Source organism: Parasteatoda tepidariorum, chromosome 11 (genome assembly GCF_982258835.1).
Source record: "Parasteatoda tepidariorum strain Cologne lab strain chromosome 11, Ptep-v5.0, whole genome shotgun sequence".
NCBI classification, from domain to species: Eukaryota; Metazoa; Arthropoda; class Arachnida; order Araneae; family Theridiidae; genus Parasteatoda; species Parasteatoda tepidariorum.
Window position 1 is genome coordinate 94231215 of NC_141765.1, and position 23379 is coordinate 94254593.

Sequence of the window (23379 nt, forward strand, 5' to 3'; positions counted from 1 at the left end):
ACAATGGCTTTTTACAAATTGAGTATGTCCCGCAGTGGACTGATCGTTAAGACACGGTTCCCAGCAGATCACCGAAGTCAAGCATCACTGGCTGCTGTCAGTGTGCGGGTGGGTGACCACTTGGATCAGTCTGCGTAGGGACCGAGGGTGTGCGGTATTGGTCCTCGTTAAACTGTTCTACCGTAAAGTGCTCGACTTCGCGTGCAGGTCGTCGGGCTACCGAAGCAGGGGTGCCATCCCCTCTGCAGAGGATCAAAATTGTGATGGCATGTCTTCGGATCATCCTCAGGGATGTTTCCCAGACCGTCGCCAATAGCCCATTGTGCAGCTCTAGTGCGACGTAAATTAACAACAGCAACAACAACAAATTGAGTATTTCCATTTGAACGGGTTAGTAACATGTGCAGAAATAGGCAACCGGATCCTTTACATAATTATGAATTTATGAAATCAGTTCGTAAACAAACAACAAACTCTGATGAACATTTTACTAAGCATACCCTTAATTATTTAATGAAAATAGTTTGAAATATTCCAGTATGTGCATCAGCATTAGTCAATGTCAATTAAGAATGGTGTGAGTTCTTTTTTTTTTTATTTCTCATAGTAATAAGCGCAATAACGTGCTCTTAATTTTTCAACATAAGAATTATTTATATAAAAGCTCAGCAATTTTGTATTGCACATTTAAATGCAGCTAATATTTTTCGAAGAAAATTTTGTGTAACATTTTTTTTACATTTGGGCCGTGAAAATTTATCAAACCTAGGCAGATAAATGCAGCTGCTTTATCTTTATAATTATACAAGTTCAATGAGTCTAAATTGCTGTAATAATCGTTATTCTATAATCTTTTTAATTCCTTTTTTCTCCCTTTTTAAAATTTGTTAACCGTAGTTTTTGCAACCCTATTAAACTTTTATTTCCTTTATCACTTATTGCAGTAAGTTTATTTTACCTTGCTGTATCCAGTAGCTCATTATGGGAAGATTTCTGTATCGTGATCTATAGCTGAATAAATGCCAAGTTTTGGCAGCTTTCATGCAGTGGCCCTTGAGAAACTAGAAAAAATAACATAAAAGGGGGCCTACTGAAAGGATATTACTCATAGCCATCCTCAGACAGATTTCTACTTGTTTTATTTATTTTTTTTTAGTTTGCAAATTTGAAATAATTTTGTTACCTTATAGTCGGCATGACAGATCAGGATACGGAAATATTCCCCTCATTATTACTATATAGAAATTTAACTAATGATTGTAAATAAAATTCTGCTTTTTTAGTTAATCTGTGTGAAAATATTACACAATTGTTGAACCTTATGTGAGGGTAAATTAATCAAGGGTAACCAAGTTCATGACTGTTGGAGTATAACTACCGGTACTTTTCGCTTCACTGGGCGCAAGCGAATAGTCACTAAAAATGTATGCATGTGCTTGTCTTAGTTGTTATTATGTGTTTGTCAGAATATGTACTAAAGACCTAATAAATATTGACCAGATCTGAAAGTGCAAGCATGTAAGAGGCAAAAATTAAATCCACAGTTCCTAAAGCGATTTGAGTTTGTAGTTATATATTGTTTTGATTTTGGATTATAAATCTCAAAATAACTGAAACTCTACTTTTTTAAAAGGTATCTGGTATAAAATCTAAGTAAATATGTGCACTACTTATAAATTCGCTTTTGTTTGGACCAGAGGGGTCATTATATTGAGCGTCAACTGTATTTATATTATTTTATAGAATATAACTCAGCTAGAGACTGAAGCTTTAAGTGGCGTTAAGTGAAAACTCTAATATAACATTTCTTGTTCTTATAAAACAGAATAATCTTTGTCTTTTTAAAATTTCTAATACATGTTTACTAATTTTGCCTATGAATAATTGCAGTCCTTACAATTTAGCAAATTCTTGAAAATATTTACATTTTTTTTTATAGAATTGTTAAAACTGGAGGTGAGTTTTATCATTGAATAGCTTTTTCTGGAGTCCTTAAGCATGGCAAGGATACCAGTAATGAGTGTATCAGCACCCATTAATGATCCTGTTGCTGTTATGAATACTTACCGCTCATATGTATCAATGCTCAAAAATCCTGTTGCAAGTAAGTTTAATAATTAGTCATTGGGAATTGAAAAATCAGAATTTATTTTCACTTGAAAATTTCTCATAGCAATTAAGTATTTGAGATTACATAGATATTATATTTAGTACTAAGGATGTACCTAATGAACAACTATATACTTATGGCTCATGTTACTTTGTTGGTAATGTTTACAATTCTCATACATTGATATTCACGAAAAATGAAATAACCAAAGTAATATACTTATAAATAAATCTTACTTATCTACTTAATTCATACTTACTTAAAGATAACTATATACCTATAAATAAATCATTGTATTTATCTGCACCTGATCAAAAATCATACTTAAATATTCTTACTTCTCATTTTTAATTTAAACAAATCCACAATTCTTTTTAAAGCAAAACCTTGATCAAATATATTTTATGCATTTATTGTAGTAACCTGCAATTATAGCTTATTTTATTTTTTGTTTATTTATCTGTCATTAATTCACTTTTCCTATTGATTTTTATATTGCAGAACTTTAATTTTCTCTTTTCTTTTATAGAGGATGAAAGTAAATTGAAAGCTTTGCCAGAATTGAGTGGAGAGCTTGAAGTAAGGTTTAAATTTAATATAGTAAAATTCTATATTCAGAATGTCATTGTATGGGGAATTTGAAATTTATTTTTTCAGTTTCAGAAATGACAGTTCATTTTTCATAATTTCACAGATTATATATGCCACAATTAAAGTCATTGTGCCGTTAAGCCCAGCATTCAATTCAATTTTGACTATCGAATTACAGGAACCTTTTTAAACCCCTCCCTATTTATTTAAATTTGCCTCCTATTTTTTGGTTTCATTTTTCACTATTTTACCAATTTTTTTTCTTTTACATTAAATGCAATTGGCAGTTTAGTTTCCCATAAATTGATAAAATTTTTTATTTAGAAATTAATGTTTTAGCACCAATTGTATGAAGATCATTGAATTTAATTGAATGGCAATTAAGAATTTAAATTCTAAGAATTAAGGAGCATTCAAGTGATTGGCTCAAAAGCTTTTTAAAAACTGTTTAAGCAAGCTGAGACATAAAAACACTATTTATCCTCCCTCCTATATTAGTATTAATAGACTATTAATGATAAACATGTTATTAGTTTTATTACTCTAATGAAGAAAAAAAAAATATTTGTTTTGATACATTACAGTTTGAATTTGAAACCTAAAGACTAGAGGCACACCATTGAAATCAAGCATACAATGTTTATAAAAATATTTTTTTAAATAATAAATAAAAATAAAAGAATTTGAATAGATGTTTAACAATGATAAAAAGAATATTTTAATAAAATAATTGTGTTTTAATTTTATAATAAAAGTATCCTTTTATTTTTCAGACTATTGTTAGTAATCCACAATATCCTTCATTTTTGGATCAGGCTATAAAAATTTTCATCAGAATTTTAGGAAATGAAGAACCACAGTTCATTGCTGAAAAAACCACTCATGTATGTATTTTCATATCATGCCAATGGGTAATTTTGTATATTTTAATGTACATATTTTTATATATATCCTGTATTATTTTTTATGAAGATAGCCAATCTAAATTTTTTTCATTTACTCTTTTATAATTTTTAATTCATACATTGTCAATTATTTAGTTTACATAACTGATGAACTTAATGATTACACTTAATAGTCATTGATATGGGTTTAAGATAACAAAATTTGAACAGTATTTAAAAAATAATCTCATTGTTGCTAATGTCTGTAGGTTATGTAGTGTGTGTATGAAATCAACCTCATTTTAATGTCTTGGCAGAATAATCAGGTTTTTTCTATTTACGCTTGATCTCACTTTGTTTTTATATTCAAGACTGCTGTTTTTAAAAATTAGATTAAATCAGGGTTAGTAATTGTCCTGATGATCTTGATGTTCCTGATTTAAAGTATTTTATCCGTATTTGTCCTGAATTTTTTGTGTGTATTGAATATTCGATTTTCCAGGAATGAAAATGCAGATTTTTGAGAAAGTAGATTTAAAGAATTGAAAAATTTTGATCCAATATCCTTTTTCTTTCTTTTTTAAATGCTTGTCATAATCACAATATTTGATAGTTCCAATATAGGGACTGTCTATTGATTATTTACATGGTTTAGGTATTTGGAGTCTTACCCAGAGGATTCATTGTTTCAACCTCTTTTGGAATTAAGTCATTCAATGGAAAGGAAAATTGATAAGCAATTTTGCAACATCAAATTTTTATGATGTCAATGATATGCTTATTTAATTTTTTCACCAAATGCAATAAAAAATCTTGTAAGATTTCTGTTTCACAAATATTGATTGTTTTCTTTCATGTGATTTCAGTCAACAAGCAGTCATAAAACTTTTAAATGATGAATTGGGGGATTGCTTACTAAAATTAGTGTTCTATATAAATGTAAAACTGCATATTCATTGCATTTTAGTTTTGAGATTATTGAAACCCTACATTAATTAGATTAAAGAAATCTTCAACTCAATTACTCATTTGAATTATATATTGGTATAAGTAAAATATTGATGAATTGATACTGTTCATTTTTTTAATGCAGTCTCATCAACAGTCTCATCAAATTTTTCCATGTTTTGATTTGGAACTATTATTTGTTGTTCTGTATTGATAAAATTACTCTGGAAACTGTTAAAACTTTTTGCTATGACCAAGTTATTTTTTTGCTGTGAAATTTTATTTTGTTACTATTAAGTAGAGTAAATTATACTTTTCAATTAACTGTTCTAAAAAATGCTATGCTGTTCCAAATCTGTTCTAATTTTGTCCTGCTTTTTTATTTTTAAATTGCTGTCCTGATTTGTTCTTTGGCCTGCTACAAAGCTTGCTTAGTGTTTTCAGCTTGGGCAATGTTTGTATTTTATTTAATAATAATGTACATAACCTTTTTTTTTATTTAAATATATTTGCAGTTTTTTGTCTATTCAAGTTTTTAGAGATTTATTAAATGTTTTTAAATTTACTAGCAAATAGGATATTTCATATTTTCATCATATAATTTCAAAATTAAATTTGAGAACTCTACTTTTTGTTATATAATATTTTAAACATGAAAGTCTGTCTGTTGTCTAATATTTTATTGACAATTTTTTTAAAAGGTAACTAATCGGACCTAATTAGAATTTTAATATTATGATATATTGTCATAAAACATACATATTTCACAGTGTATTACAATATTTTTAAAATTTAACTGTTGACTTTGGTCAAGTTTTTGTTAACCAAACAAAATATAAAATTCAGCTTAATGTTATAATCTATAATTATCAATGTCTATAATACTCCTGATATTATCACATTGTATATTTATCATTTTCAATAAACAGTGCAATTTTTTGATGTTCAAGAACTGTCATTGATAATTGTGTTTTTGATATTTATCATTGTTGAAAATTATAATATACTCAATATGTATTCAAATTTACTCAATATAAATCAAATATTGTTATCACAATAGTTAAGAATTAATGTTTTGTTGCTCAACTCTAGTAACTAATAATGATTCTTGTGAAGTTCATTTGATAAAAGTTTTGAATAGCTGAAAATATTTTTTAAAAACTAAAAATTTTCTTTGCTAACATTTTAAAATTTACTTCTCTACATTTTATAATAATAAATAAAAGATAAACGTTTGTATTTCCTTCATATTGTGGGAAAAGAGTGGTGCTTTTTGTTACAGAATTTACTGTGAAAATAAAATTTGACTTACTGTGCTTCATCTCAAAACTTAATTTTTTATTTTAAATACTTGATGAATTTTTTTTAATTTTTTCAGAAATTGCCTTACTACATTAGATTGATGTTTACATCTGAAAAGATTAGCTAATAAAATGTTGCTATTTATAAACTTAGAATTTTGTTGCTTTCATAAAAACTTAGAGAAACTATGCAGATATTTTTCTCAACTTATATTTCCTCTATATGTTTAATGTTGGAATTTTAAGACTCCTCCTATAATGATTTTATTGATGTTTTATTTTTATTCATATTTTAGGTGGAAAATGAAGAAAACATATTAGTAGTTTTAAGAATAATCATAGAATTTCATAAGACCTTCAGGCCACCATGCAGCTTCGAAGTAAGAATGTGTTATTTATATGATTTATCTTTTTCAATGAATTTGCTTTTGTATTAATATATTTCACAAATGTACAGATTCATGGAAAACTATTTTATTAATCAACTTTTGTAAATTTTTGCATTACATTGATTGGAATGTGTTTCTGTAGGTTTATTAACTTGCATTTGCACGGGGAAAAGAATATTGACTTGAGTGGATGTTATTTAATAGGATACATAATAATACTAGTTATTTATCATTTTACACTACTCTGGCTACTGTTTTTTTTTATTATATATCTTATAAGAGATTTTTTTTTTTTTAGATTTTTCACTTGTTTGTTTAATTAGTTATTTTGCACTTAAAAGTTTAAATATAGTCTTCCATTACAATGATAAATGCTTCTATGAATAATTCTTCATAAAATGAAAGAAGGAAAGAAAGGACGATAATAGATAGCTTTGAATCAATTTACAAATAAAGTTTATAAGCCTGTAATTTGCGATATAAATGTCAATGATCACACAAAGTTAGCTCATTTTAAATTCTCTGTACAGAAATTTCTTGACAAATTGTTCCTAAAATGTTCTTGTTTAAATGTCTCAAGGTTTTTAATAGATATTGGTTAAAAGAATTCCATATTGCTTTCATTTAATGAAAAATTCTGAGGAATATCGATGAGTATTGTTTTCTCAATCCAAATTGCTATGATCCTTAATTATAATTATAACGAGTCTTAATCATAAATTTATTTTTTAAATATTATAAAATGTTATTTTTGCACTTAATTTAAATGAAAGTCTTAATGAAAAAAAAAATGAATATATTGTGGGTTCTTTTTAATTTTAGAATGACTAACTCAAAATATTAGGGGATATGAAAATATCAATGATTCCCCCACAACACAACAGGAAGATTTTATTAGTACTTTGAATTATTTATACTTTTTTGATTATTTTAAAGTCCAGTGTGAAAGAAATCTTTAAAATTTTCATGATTTATTAAGAAGAGAAGTATTAATTAAAAACAGAATTATGGAGAAATATAGAAATTTTCTCCATTCAGTGTTTATAAGTTTCTCCATTCGTTGGTAATTTGTTCTAAATAAATCTTCTTAAAGTAATTAAAACCTCTTTTTTTAAAATTTTTTTATTTCCATGGTTTGAATACTTTTTTTTATTCACTTATTTTATATTATTTGTTTTGGTACTCTTCACCTGCATGGCCTGTTAAACTTCAATATACCAAAACATCAAGCATCTTAAAATAAAACTTAAGTGAATCTAAAGGTTGCATTCAGTGATGAGAAAATAATGATATATTTAAAGAAAAATTTGCTATTACTAACACCTCTTCAACTTACAACAAATTAAAAAAAAATCATGAAGAATAGTATAATCAACATGTGACTTCAAAGCAAAGAGAAAACATGTGAAATATTAATTATGATATGGTTGTGTTGCTGAAAAATAGGGCTCAGCAAATTTAAATCTATGTATTAAAATAAAGTAGATTTCATCATAAATTTTATCACTTGTAAATATTTTAACTCAATACGATTTTCTGTAGTATTTTTTTTTTTTAAAAACTGTATATTCTTTTAAATTTGTTGAAATTTTATGAAACATTTATGTGTTTTTTTTTTCCTTTTAAAATTTTAATTAAAAATTATTGACTGTCGATGCTTTCTTTTGTCGTGTAGTATGACAAACTTTTTATTGAAGAAGAGAAAATATGGTGTATAAATATTTAATACTCTGCATTATTCAATAGGAATACAGTTTTGTGATATATAAACAAGCTCCACCTTTATTGTGATAACATATGAAATTATAATAATTATATGATTTATTTACCATATTGTATAATTATCATATCATATAACATCATGATATTAATTATAATTATATTAAAAAAGGCAAAATATTTGAAAGAGCATTAATATAATGTATGATTATTATTAATATGATTCTTAATAGCATCGTGAAATCTGTTGGTTACACTATCATGTTACATACCGATTGAAAGAAGAAAATATATTCTAAATTGGAAAAAATAATTAAGCTTTTGTGATTTTCCGATTATTTTTAGATACAGATGTTTCTGCTTTATGTAAAGAATATTTACAAAAATCTGCCTAATTACTTGCATCTTATGTTTGAACCACGGCCTACTCCAAAAGTAAAAAATTTATCAGCAGCTATTTTGGAACTGTTATTGAAAGAAACATTTACCATAACACTGATTCAAATTGAGAAAAGTTAAAAAAGGGCCCAAATTCAACTACTCAGATCAGAACTTTTTATTAGTTATTAAAATAATTATTAGTTTATATTATATGAAAATTTCAAGTCTTGTGTTTAAAAGTCTTTTTAAATGCATGTAGATAAGATTATTGTATTTTTTCTCTTTCATTTCTTGAGTAAGCAATAAAAATAGTTATTTGGCTAAACCATTATAAAATTTAAACTATTTGTCGTAGCCTTTGTAATATTTAAAAATTAGCTTATTCACAAGTATGAAAGGGTTTCCATTCCTAAAAAAGCCTTAAATTTAAATATGGTTTTAGGAGCCCATTAAAAGGTCTGTTTCTCTTTCTAAACCTTCTTAAAGCTCATTCATATTTTAATTTTGAAGACTTCAATTGCAATTTATAATTGTTTTCATTATTATTCTTGATGCTATTGAATTTAAATTGCTTAATTTATTCGAACTTTAGGTCAATTTTTAGTGGTATTTACTTTAACATCTCTTGAAAAAAAAATTCATGTATGCATACTTTTAATCAATTATTAGTTGTATTAACTTTAACATCTCTAGAAAAATCTTCTCTTGAATCTGTATAAGCCTTCAAAGTTAGAGAAAATTTTAATCCTTATAATAAGGGTGCACTATCTTTTGAAGTGAAGGACCACATGCACAGCAGATTGACTTATGAAGGGTTGCATGCCCAAGAATTTAGACAGGCATGTTAACAGCAATTATAGGTAGTAATTGTTTTATAAACATTATTGCTCTCGGCACTAAATTCTTTTTATCGGGTAACCTTATAATATGTTTGCGTAAAATTAAATAATTTTAAATGTTAAAAATTACTAACTTGTAATTATACTATTTTGGAATAATTAGATATAGTACAAACCTTAGAAATTAAACTTTTTTAAATGTTTTATTTAAGAGTTTTAATCCTTTGTTTGATGTCCTATCCCACAGTTTTGAATTACATCTGCTTATTTAGCTTTTTTTGTTGCATTTTTAATACACAGTTTTTAAGAGTAAACTTTTTCTAAATTAAGCTGAAAATATTTTAATTTTAAGGATAACAATATTATAATAATATTTTAATTTTTAGGAAAATTAAAGTATTGTTTAGAAAGTCAGGCATTGTTAATCTTTCACAGTATAAATATTAAATTAAATAAATGTGAAAGATTTACATACAATTTCTCTTGACTACAGATTGCATAAAAACATACATTGTGTGGTTTTTACATTTATGATATTTTATAAAAAATTTTTTTGAACATGCAGCTGACTTAGCTATCTTTAATTACATATTCAAGCTAAAAAAAAAAAAAGAAGTTAAATTTAGAAATAGGAAATTTACTTTTCAAGCTAAGTTTTTATTATGTTTCAATTTGAAAGACTTACAAAAATTTAAAAATAACCTTGTTAAGTCACTGAAAAGACACTGTACTAGTGTAATATTTATTTAACTTACAGCATTACCTGTGTCCTTTTACATTGGGTTAGTTCTCTGCCTTGGAGATTTTGGAACTTGCTCTTAAATATTCTAGCTATATACTTCAAAAACCGAATATTTTTTTTATTTGCTTTAATTTTGAGATAAAGAGTAGAGTTATTATATTTTTTTAATAACAAACAATTTTCTATTGAATTAAAATATTTTAAAAATAAATTTTATTTTTTATGCAAGTATTTTCAATGTTACACAGACAGTTTTTTATTTTGTCCTTTTCAAGAAAATAAAAATTCATATGAAACTTAGAATTTGAAAATTTGATTGATGCATTTTAAACAGAAGGATCAATCAGTAAGAATGTTCCTTAGGTTTCCAAAAATCGTGATTTGTATTTTTTAAAATTTTGACTGTTTTTCTTGTTTTTTGTTTTTCTTGATAGAATTGTTTAAAATATTGTTAAAAAAATTATTAGATTAAGAAAAATGATGTCATGTGAAAAATATGTACTGGATCATTCAAAAACTCAACTTTCAAATTATTGTTTACTTTTCAGAAACCGAAGGGACTTTGAGCAAGCTCCAAAAGCTCCCTGTCCCTGAACTCACCCATCCTTTTATAAATGTCATACTTTGTTGCTTATAATGCATAATGAAGACATAACAATTTATTGTATCAATAAAGTTTAACTGGTAGTTCTCTTAACCAAATTAATAGCATGGTTCTCCAGTTTTATGTGTGTTTAAAGAAAAATGTTAAACTGAAAATTACAAAATTACTTTCTTCTATACTTTCTAGCATTAAAAATTGTTACTTTGTGATTTTTCTTTTTTTTATATTTTTCATATATTTGATTTCTTTTACAGGTTTATTTAATCCCAAGAGCTACTATGTCCTTAAAGGCACTGGCAGAGCTACCTATAATTGTTGTCTTGATGTACCAGCAATATAAAATGAGTGTTCATAAAGATGTCGAAGAATTTGTGCCATTGATAATGACAACTAATACTTTACAACCCACAGCTCAACAGAGGTAACTTAATTTTAACATTACTCAAATATTATTTTCCATCGAAAGTTTAATATTAGTGACTGTACTTCAATGTTGAAATAGTCTATGAAGTGATAAATGTTTTAGTAAATGTCTCTTTGTTTGCCAAATTACTCTTAGATTCGATAACTAAGAAATCTCTGGAAGTATTAAAAATGTTGCACTTTAGATTACAGAAGCTGGAAGCAGTTTTCAGTTGATAATGATCATAGTCAGTATTTACATAACTTTTGATTTATCTAGCATTGATTCTCATATTTGCTATAATAGTATTTGTTTTATTAAAATTTTCTTGTGTCTAAATGAAAACTAATTTAAATTTAGCAATGTGAATTATCACAAAAATATATAATTTTGATTAATTTCAGAACAGTCATGAAGAAATAATTTCTAATTTTATAGAAAAAGTCATACATCCAATAAAATTTCAATTAATTCGCAACATGTCCTATATAAGATAACGATAAAGTATTCTCTTTGATGAAATGCATCTGAATGTGGATATGTAATTTTCTAATTTTTATTCTGTTTGGATCAAATCATCTAAACTTAGAATATAATTTTTTTTTAAATATCTTACAACCAGCTCATAATTTAATTACAAAATAGTTAGCCTGAGAAATATTTGTCAATATCACAAAAAATTTGATATTTTGTAATTTTTTTCAAAAATAAAAGCTTGTTAATCTTTTTTTAATTAAAACAAATGTTGTATCCAAATGAAATCAGATTTATTTTATTGGTCTCAGTTTTTATTCTTATCCTTGATTGAAATTCTTATCCTTGATCCTTGATTGAAGCTGGAATGTCTTTTCTTTTTCTTAGAAAAGGTTTGCAGCAAAAATATTGCAAAGTGTGAGTAAGTTTTTCTCTAAATATCTTAAAACAATGCCATATATTCAACTAAAAAAATAGTCTAAGGAATATTGATGATATCGTGTATAATGTATTTTATTACTCTGTTACACTTATTAAAAATAAAGCTTTCTTAATTGAAACAAACATTTTACTATTGAGTTCAATGTAACTTATTAAGTTGATCAGCCCACTAGGTATACCAAGACTATAATTAACACCACTCTTGTATCACCTTTTAATATACTGACCACTTCTCTAACTAGGCCATCAAATTGGTACATTACAAATGGTCAACTTGCATGATTTTTGCTGTAAAATCTATTTTATTGATTTTGATCTTGATTGTTGTTTTATCCTTGACTCCCTTGTCATTTTAATTTTATTTTTATAATGTTTGCAGTCAAAATATAGCAGAAAATATAGAGAGAAACTTATTAAATTAACTACTTGCATGTAGGATATACCTTAAATGTCTTTCTTTTTGACTTATTTTATATTTCATACCAAATGATCAAGTCAGAGTGGTTTTATACAACTCTTCAGTATTGTTTTTTACTTATTCAATTGTATTCTGTGAAAGAATTTTATGTTCAATGACTCTGTGGGACAAAGTTAAACATTAAATTTTATACATTTAATTTGTTCTTTGGGAAAAAAGCAGACAAAATACAGAACGTTTACAGAAATTTTATTTTTTGTTTTGTTTTATTTTAGGAGCAATCCATCTCTGCACAAAAAAGTTTATGTTGACTTTATGCCTGCACAGATAAAAACATTATCTTTTCTGGCATTTCTGGCTTACCTAGTTAGAATATATCAAGTGAGTGGGTTAATGACTAATATATTAAGAATCATTCTTTATTTTTTTTTAATAAATATTTTTTATCCTGTATTTTTAAGGAAATCCCTTTGCTGCTTAGAAGTACTATAATGTGGTATAACAATGTTGAGCACTCTACTAACAAATTTTAAATGAAGAAAAATGTGACAAAATTTTGTAATGCTTTTGTTTAAAAGAATGAAAAACATTGCTTTTTCTTGTTTGAATGATTAGAATTTTCTATATTCTCAAGTTTTGAATACATATAAATAATAAATTTTTATCTGTTCTCTATGAACAAAGTTATTGGTGTTGATTGCATTTTGTGTTGAAATTGAAGGGCAAAAGTTTAAAAAATTAGGAAAAAGGGAGTCTAAAGGAATCCAAAAGAAAACTGTTAATGTACTAAGAAAAATTGTAAAATGCCTATCATTCAATGTCATGGATCCTCAATCATTCAATAAGGTAAATCTAACTTCAATTGATTTCAGAAGAACTCTTGATTTATTAAAATGAACTTTACAAAATAGAAAAGGATATTTAATGTTTTAGAAACTCTTACTATATGCTTTCAAACTACAGTGAATATTTAATTTGAAATTTTACTTATCAAATATAATATTTTAAAACCATCCTAAGTTAAAAAATGTAGCTCATGTTAATGTCAAATGTGGGTTTTATTTTAATAAAACATGCATGTAGTAATCAATTTAGTTTTTAATCAACTTAATTTAGTTTAAAATTCAACTTTGAAATGATTTTTTCCTACATTTTGGTTTTTAAAATTTGTTGCTTTTTAAAATCGAGTGTTCTCAAAACGGATGTGATTTTAATACGCAGCATGCACTGTAATTATGTTTATCTGAGTAATATTATCCTAAATTAGTTGCAAATTTAATTTTAATTCAAATTTTGATAATAATATAACCCAGCTGTGATTTTAATTTGATTATTTCTTTGTAGTATGTTGTGAATGAACATTCCTGATAGTTTGCTGAAGGAATGATAGGATTGTTGTATCTATGTCCTCAAGAAGTGGCCCACTTGTGCAAAGAATTGCTCGTAGCAGCCCGTCATATTTTAGCCACAGAGCTAAGAGATAGTAAATGCTCTTTTTTTATTACTTAAATATGTCTTGTTTTTTCCCCTTTATTCTGAAACATGTTTTTTTTTCTCTTTATTTTTAAATAAATGACTCATTTTTTTAAAAAAATTTTTACTTTAGATACCATTTGGAAAATATTTCTGTTTAAAATGCTCTCTGTATGTACAAGCTCTCCTTATTTTTGAGAAATTCTTTAATTTTTGTGCCATTTTTCAGAATTGTGCATATCCTACTAATTATATCTGAAAATTCATGACTCTAAGAAAAGGAAATTTGTAGAAGTGTTTGTAATAGCAGGATTTTTTAAAAAAAGAATAGCAAAATTATATTTTGAAACAGCTTTTCTCAGCCTAAAACAATTCATAATTTAAATACTATTTTTTTAAAAATAAACTATGTTATTATATATCTTTCATTTGCTAAGATGGAGTAAAATACTTTTCATAACTATGAACAAACAACTAAAAAAAGATTTTACTCAATGGCATAATTGCTATTAATGTTTAAATTAAAAAATATAATATAAAAAATGTTTCATTTGAAAAAATATCCTTGTATAGTTCTTACGATATTCCATATGTTCAATAATGTAAAAGTCTTACAAATTTTTCAACATTGATGACTATTTCTTTATATATTTATACAATGTGAATTTAGTTTTCCTCAAAGAAAGTCTTACATGTCTAATTAGAACAGTAAAAAAAAATTCATTTTCTAAGTGACTCAAGTTAATAAACCTTAAATATCTTATAAAGAATACTAGATTAAATATGTATTATGTAATTAATAAAAAATTTAAAACTTTTTTGTTTCTTCTTTTTGCTTTTAGTTTATTTTGGTTTGTGGAAGTTGGAATTCAAATATTTAATTATTAGTAGTTATAGATCAACTGCATTTACCAAAAAAAAAGGGGAGGTGAATGCATTATTAACATTAATTTATTCTAGCTTTAATATTTAATTGGTTTTTAAACGTTTTCAAGAATGTTATTAGCCGACCAAAGGTTGAGCCTCTCGAATAAATATACCGAAATTTTCTTTCTACCCACTTTTCTCTTGAATAACAGGGAGAAAACTGATTTTATGATGATTTTATTATTTACAGCTTACAATTCAAAAACAGACTAATGCTCAAAGATGCTTTGAAAATCACTAGTGTTTAGAAACAAAGTTTTTTCAACACTAACAACAAGATTTTGTATTTTGCTTGAAAATTAGGGGTCTTCATGAACTGCTAGTTGCTATTTAGAGCATCTCATTTCCTTGGAGCTGAGCTTACCAAACTCACAGATTTCTCCTATTCTTAAGTTTCACTTTAAACATAATTTCAACACAATTTACTATTGTTTTAAAGAAAATCATTCTCTAAAAGAGTTTACGATGACAAATGATATTTATTTTAGAATATTGAGTCTTGTTTATCATCCTGTTTTACTGTTGAAAATATACAGTTGTTACAGTTACTTCTTAGAGTTTTTGAAAAAGATTGCTAGCCTTAATTTAACGAATTCCCATTTGTTATCTGGAATTTTTTTTTTTTTTAAATGTTTGGTTTATTGTTATAAAAATTTATATAAAACTTCAGTTTATTTTGAGAAAAACTTGAGTTCAAACTAAATATTTTCATAAGTTTTTTGAAAGGCAAAAAAAAAAAAAAACTGTATGCTCTTTCCAAAAATCTAAACTCATTTCCTCTAGTTATTTTATCAAGCACTTTTTAAATCATATATCAATTAACGGGTTTGTTTCTGCCATGTCAAGTACAGTATCTATATTTTAAATGGGGGGGGGGAGTTACAAAAAAATTTTTTTTTAAATTTATTTTAACCATATTTTCAAGTAAAGTTAACAGTTTTCTATTTTCAGAATTTGTGCCATCCCTTGAACAGCTTTTTGATGAAAATGTATTAATTGGAACTGGATGGACATCTTATGAATCATTAAGGTGATAGTTTTGATTCTTGTGGCATTAAATTGCATTCTTTACACCATTCCATTCTCTAACTATTCAGAAGAGTAGAATAAGAAAATTATATTGAAATTGAAAGTTTCTCGAATCTTAAAACCAATTTTTATGATTTTAATTGTGAAACTAGTAATATATTATATTAATACAATATGTTCACTTTTTCTTCCTTTATGTAAGCCTAAGAAATTTTTAGGATTATTTATTAACATTTCTGTTTCACAAGAATTGCATCACTTAAAAAAATCATACCTTATGTCAAATTTAAATTTTTTATTAACAAGTAAATATCTTCTTTTTTTTTTGTTGAGATCTCTGAAAGCGGGGAGCTGTGTGTTTGATTCTGGTGTCCATCCAAAAATCTAGTAAGTATAGATAGCAACTAATATGTTATGACTAAAGGTCCTTCTAATTTTGTAAAAATTTGGAAAAGGGGGTGCCAGCTCTATCACTGATTATCCTTCACTCTACAAAATTCTGTAAAACTTTTACCAAGGCTGTTACAAAGCATTAAAAAGGTCCAAGTTTTTTGGCTATTTTTAGATTTGTGGTTAAAATGGTAATTATGATAATTTCAAATTTGACCAGAAGACCTTTTAGGCAAACATGTTGAATCAATAAATTCAAATAATACATGGTTCATAGCATTTTTAAAAGGTACTTAAAGGTACTTATTTTCGATTTTCGTTTTTAAAAGCCCTTAAAGGTGCTTTTTTCATGAGGTGTTTTTGAAAAGTGCTTAATTTTCCCTTTTCAAAAATGATAATTTTTTCTTTACGATGTCGATTTTCACCACATATTATGCAAAAAAGTGGTTTTCATATTGTTCTAACGTTTTTAACAATTCATTTGACCACAATCCATTTTGGCTTACATTCGATCCGTAGCGTTTAAAAGCGCCAATCGTTTTACATGTTCGATAAAATACTTTGGATTCTACAGGTGCGTCTACTGAGCTTGGTCAGGTGAGGTTATAGCCCTCGCATGTGCAACGCTGCTGCATTTTGCAAGATATTTTCAATTTAAGGCTTCAATTTCCACCCTCTGAAATCGAATCAATAAATATCTCGATATTTTTATGGTGGCTAATATAATCAGGAAAAGAGTTCTTTGTCTGAAACTAGTTATTTTATCATGATCATGTAATCTGTTTGAAAATTATTTTGCATTTTGTTAATGTATATGGTGCTAAAAAATATTTCTTGAGTGCTTAAAAAATATTTAAAAGGTGCTTATTTTTGGTTGAAAGATTAGGCTACGCACCCTGTATTATATAAATCGATAAATTCAATTTTCCTTGTTGCCCAAAATCTATTAGATTATATAATATAGTTATAAATTCAATAGCAAGAGGGTGATAATTAATTTTAATATAGGTTCCTAAGTTTCTAATTCTAACATATTGGTGTTTCGTTAAAAATTTAGATAAAATTAAGGTATAATCAGTTCATTTTTTATTTATTTTACTGCTGTTTGAAATGGATAAATCATAATATACAGAGATGCTAAAAATATCTACAATATAACATCATGAAAAAATTACAAAAAAGTTTAATTAAAAAGATTATGTGTCTTTTTTATTCTGTTTTTGCTTTACTTAAAGTGCCAATATTTAATGAATTGTTTTATTGCTAAATGCTAATTTGTCAATTATGTTATTTTTAATTAAGTGTTCTATTATGTTTACTTGGCATCGAATTTTTATAATCTTCTAAGCCTCTGCTTCAAATGTTGTATTGCAAGTTATCTGAAATAATTTTCTTTGTACAAACTTTTTTATTTTCCTATCAAATTGTTTTAAACTGAATGAGATAATTCAGTGAGACACAAAAACATCATCTGTTTCTTGTGCTGAAAAACCTTAAGAGTTCAAAGTTGTCCTAATATTCCAGATTGACGGGATGAAAAAAATTTTTTTCTTGTTTTTAACTTTTTGATCTAATATTCCCAATTTTTTGTGTGTATTTTCTGATCCTCCTATTTTCTACAAGCATGAACTTTAAAAGATTTGGTTTGTAGAATAAAAGGATTTTGGTTTTCAAATTTTTTATTTTATTTATTATTTTAAAATAAATTGATAATGCTATTAAAATTTCAAAATTTAGTAGTTCCAACTCAGAGACTGTCTATCAACTACATATATTAAAGATATTTTATTGTGTGGTCTGTGGGCTAATAATAGCACTTAGATTTTAGTTGCTCTTTGAATTATCTAATTTTGTTTAAAATACTAATAAACTGCTTGGAAAGAGAAAAGGTTTATAGTATTGCAATTTTTGTATTGTAATGTAAGTGTTTTTCCTTTCTTTTTGCAAAATAGTGTATTTAGTATCTAAGTATCATAGCAATTTTGCCTATGCATTAATTGATTCTACTCTAACTTTATGTGAATTCTTCACAACCAACATTTAGTAACATTTAGTGAACTTTGTTTTAGTAGAGAAAAATACACCTTTTTACTTTGTCTTTTGTATTTTTCAAAATTAGTTTAACCCTGTATACTGTTCCAAAAGATATCTTAATTTTTTTTTTTTTTTTAATTGTTTGAGTTTTTCTTTTTTTCATTATGAGGCTTGGAAAATATATTCTAAATTAAAATTTCGTGTCAAATGTATTATATTTCACAACTCTTTAATTGCCTTTACTGACTGTGGTATTACTTATTTTAATGTTAGAATCTTGTACATTTTTAGGCTTCTTGCTTATAGTACTTTAGCTGATCTTGTTCATCATATGAGACAATATTTATAGTTGATGGATCTGACTAAGGCTGTAAATGTGCTCTCAAGAAATTTTCATGATGAATCTTTAGTAACTGCAATTCAAACAATGTCTTGTAAGCTTATTCTAAATTTAGTTGAATGCATTAGAATAAGATCTGATCGAGAAAATGGCAATGTAAGTTCTTTTTTTCTTATTAATTAAAATATACATTTTATGCCACTAATTAAATTTATTGTAATTCAAGGCAATAATGCTTTTAAATTGTGAAGAATTTTTATTGTATGAATAAAAGTTGCATTTTACTAAAATCATGAGAGTTGCTTGTGCAGTTAAATTTATTTTGTTACACTTTTTATGTCTATAAAAATATGATGTCAATAACCATGGGAATCTGGCAGCATATCAAAGCCTTGTACTTTCAGCCTTTGAATAAATTGTATTTTTCACATTATATTCTTCTAGCTACGAATTTCAACCATTTTTGCACCTTAACTATTCTTAAAGTGAATTTCAGTTCAGATTATTTCATGGTATTATAACTAGTTTATAATTCATGGTATTATAACTAGTTTTGTTGTTCTGGCAATGAAAATTGTTCTTTGCTAACTATTAAGTCTATTGTAGAAATTTTCCAAGTTTTTTTTTTTCTTTTGAAAATTAGTAATTTCCATAAGAATAATATTTGTAGCAACAGTAGCTCTAGTATAATATGTATGAAGCAGTAAAAAGTCATCTATGATGTTTATTATATTTTGAAAAAAATTTATGCTTTATTTATAGCCGTGAGTTGTTAATGAGGATGCTTGAAGTTTTAGTTTTAAAACTACTGCAAAGCTGCAACCGCCTGTTCTGCAGAAAAAAGCTTAAGCATACATTTACTTTCTGTTAAATTTATATAGTTGCTTATAGTGCTTGTATTCACAGTAAAACTTGAAAATGTAATAACTCCTTGAAGAAAATAATAATATCCACTGTTTTTAACATCTTTTCACTAGTATTAATCATTTAGAGTAGGAAAAAAAACTTGAAGGATATTTTCAATTGTCTTAAAGAATACTAATTTTAATATTGTCTATATAATATATATTGTCTAATATATATTATATAAATATTGTCTTAAAGAATTTGTATCTGTTCAGTGCGGATAACTGCAAATGCATTTTAGAAATCATTCTTGTCACACATATTTATAATTGAAACACAAAGAATGAAACTTTTATTTTACTAAAAGGCATCCACTTTATTTTTTTATTTTTTAATGCAAATAAATATCTATCTACATATAAGCAATCTATCTATCTATCTACATACAGCAAATAAGAAGGATGGCTTTAATACCGAGCGCTTCCGGATGATCCCGAACTACCCCGAAAACTTCCGAATAGCTCTCAAGCGTTTTTATTTGCTTTAAAGACACACTTTTGGAGAAAACCAAAATTTTTACAATTTTCCGGAGCGATGCCGGACTATCGGGCATTCCGGACTGTTGGATGCCGGACTAATGGACTTCTACTGTATATCATTGCCAACAGACAAAGTGCAAACATAACAAGCAATTTCAATGTTAAACACCTAGTCACCAAGCTTTTTTTTTTTTCGTTCTAGAAATGAATTTTATACATATCAATCTTTAAATTCTTGACAAATTTTTGAATTTATTTAGTAAGATTAAAAAAATAAGTGGTGTACTAATATCTATTTTCATTTATTATTTTTCCCCCATAAAGAATTTTCATACATTACAATTACCTTAACCTTCGGTAAAATAATTTTTTTTATAGTCACTATTAGTTAGTTAAAACTAAAGATTTTTAAAAACTGTTCCTTTTACTCCTCTCTCATCAAGTTTTGTGATTGGGAAAACTATCTCTGTTAGTACATATCTGTACTGTTTTTACTTAAAAACTCTCTTAGGTTATTTTGCATATTTTCAAAGCACAAATATGCTGTGCTATAATAAAATGGTCTTTTTTCTAGATTTAAAATTCTAACTCTGATGAATTAGATATTTAGTAAATACTTGTCCTATATTGTGTCATAGGATTTTAAACTCATTTACTACTTGTTTAAAGTTACATTTATTAAAATAAAAATATTCTAAAAACATTGAACAATTTTTGAAGTTAATACCTGAAATTTTTGAAAACATTAAAATGTTTAATTTTGTTATATTCTTCTTAATTTTAGTTCTCAACCTTTAAAACCTCAAACCTTGGCTATTCCTGCCTCATACTCTGCCATAGTTGCCTCTTCAAGTTCTTCCCTTTCAAATGTAACACCTTTCGTATCTGCAGCTCAGCATATCACCACACCACATGTTAATCCACTTAGTTTTGCTCCTGGAGTCCTCCTCGGTGGAGTTAAAGTAAAGACTGAAGTTCCATTCAGGTGGTCTATTAGACCGATGAGATAAAAAAGTAAGATTTGAGAAAGCAGTCATGTTTACGCATTTTAAGGTTTTTATCATTACTGTTACAGTTACTTTTTTTATAAAAAAAAAAATCAGAATTGTATTTTCATATAATTAATACAGTTGAACCCTGCTACGAGAACTATTGACTTGATATTTGGGACTGCGACATTGTTTTCCTCACGCTGTTGCTACACAGCCTTGATCACACACAACAGCACCCACACACACTCGACTGCTAATTTCAAGGCGAGAGCGACCGCTCTAACAACCGGGATTTTAATACAACTCTACTGGACTCTGGCAAAACAGCAAGGAATCAACTATTGGTATCGGTTTATTGAATTCTATCACAGATAAAATTCTGGTGAGGAGTATTGTAGCATAGCTACCACTACAATCATTCACTAATATATATGACATGCTAACTCAATTTCATCTAGAGGTACCTTTAGATAGATGACAGTTGACATGGTTGGTAGCTTATCCCCTCACTGGATTAAGTTTTAAATGAATTATAATACAAAAATGATAACAGTCATCAATGAACTCAAGGTCAGTCTTCTAGTGTTAAAGGTCTTTGTCAGACAGAAAAAGGATTTCATGTCAACGTCAGAGAATTATATAAATGTAATTTCTGAATTTATTTTAAATATCGAATCAATATTTTGGAATATCTTTTTTATTATTCATTGAAAAAATAGTTATGATCAAATTAGTTCAGGTGAAGGTAATTAAGGTTCCGTTGAATATAATTACCTTCAGTTGCAAGTCAGTTTTTGCTACAATTAAATAAAATTAAGCAAAAATTATACCAAAATATTTTTTAGTTATTTAATAAATGGGGAAATTGTATTCAAAATAATTATCCTTTATTTAACAATAAATGAAGTACTCTTTTCCTATGTGAAAATGACCCAAATAAGGTACTGCCTGGAATGTTATTTATTCCTATTTATCTCTTAGATAATAAAAATTAAAATGTGGTGATACTAATAACTATAAATTTTTCTAATAACAATAAATTTTTCTAAATATTAGCTTAGTCCACTTGTTTCCCTATCTGTTTTTGGTACAGTTCTTAAAGTGTATCAGAAACTCAGCGATAGTTTTTTTTTTAAAAAAATTAAATAGATATAAATTATTTTTAAGTATCACATTTTAAGGTATATAGGCATATATACCTTTAAAGGTGTTTGGCATATAGCCTTTTCATGTTTTTTAGATTCACTTAAATTTTTTTTCTTGTGTCCAGAAGTTATTAAGCTGTTAAATTTATTTATTAATTGATATTCAGAGAATATTTTAGTAAAGTAAATACAAGTGTAGCTTTTCTTGGATGCCTTCTTTTTAAAGTTGAGCATAATTTTAGATTAAGATATTTAACATTTTGCATTACATCACACATTTTTATGAATTATTTGACTTTTTGAAACAACAAATAAGTGTTGATGAATTTTTTTCTTAATTTTCCTATTAATTTTATTATCAATACATAAAATGTATATTGAACTTTCAAATTGCATGGCAGTTTCAAAAGCAGTAATTTATTTTTATCTTAATTTATTGCCATAGTTAAACTTTCTATTTTATATATATTTTCAAAAAAAATTTTTTGGGGGAAATTTTAAGTTAGCTTATATTCTGTGTGATGTGAATTTAAAATCAGAAATAGTGCTTAAAAATAGTTTTTTTTTAAAGTTAAATATTTTTTTCAGGTGATTTTTATGGCTTTTTTTTTTAATTTTATGATTCTGTTTATCATGAAATGCATGTTATGTTTAACAGAATTGTTTCTTAATTTCTTATAATTTTTTTTTAAAATTTCAAGTTGATTTTTAATATTTAAGAAACAAAATTATTCTCATTGATGAATATAAACCTTTACATGTAATTTTCTTCATATTTTTAGGCTATATTTGACTTATTTTAATGCTTTAAAAAAATAATATTAATTTTAATACTAAAGGGATATTTCAAACTGTTTTACATATTCCTCAATGTACATGCTTTATTGGAATTGCATTAAAGCATAGTTTATCGAAACTATTTAAACAAATTATTTTAAAAAAGTAGTTTTTTAATTTTTGTTAATTACACTGAAAAAAATATGGTCAGAATCATTCCTTTTTCTATATTAATACCATTAAAATTGCATGTCTCTATGATTATATCAAAATATCACTTTGATTAGTTTTTTTCCCCTTTGCTGTTCGCTGTTGTAACTCATAAAAAATGCAGCGTATAACTAGTGGCATACTTTCTTAATCTTTTTGTAACTTTTTTTGTGCTATGTTGCAATGCTTCTGCAGTCACCATAGGGTGTAAGTATAAAATTTGATAGTAAGATATTCGTCTGGTAAAAATTATATAGTTTTCAAAATTATAAAAGAGTTTCTAAGGTTACATTCTTCTCAAAGAAAAAGTGAATGTTGTTCGTATTTCTACTATCATGCTATTCTCATAAAATTTGAGTTATTTCTTCTTTTATCATTATAAAAATTAAAAAAAAAAAAAACTGCATTATTTTTTGTGTTTTATGCTATTTTT

General features: G+C 26.2%; 1 pseudogene across 1 annotated transcript; it reads left to right on the forward strand.

The window, feature by feature from the left end:
• Positions 1-417: 417 nt before the first annotated feature.
• Positions 418-23342, forward strand: LOC147801903 (transcription-associated protein 1-like; annotated as a pseudogene). The gene is made up of 13 exons (XR_015430692.1): positions 418-575; positions 1940-2104; positions 2640-2689; positions 3475-3585; positions 6131-6214; positions 10763-10929; positions 11773-11802; positions 12520-12625; positions 13589-13727; positions 15596-15674; positions 18389-18593; positions 20607-20836; positions 20953-23342. The product of XR_015430692.1 is annotated as a transcription-associated protein 1-like (transcript).
• The last annotated feature ends 37 nt before the right edge of the window (positions 23343-23379 follow it).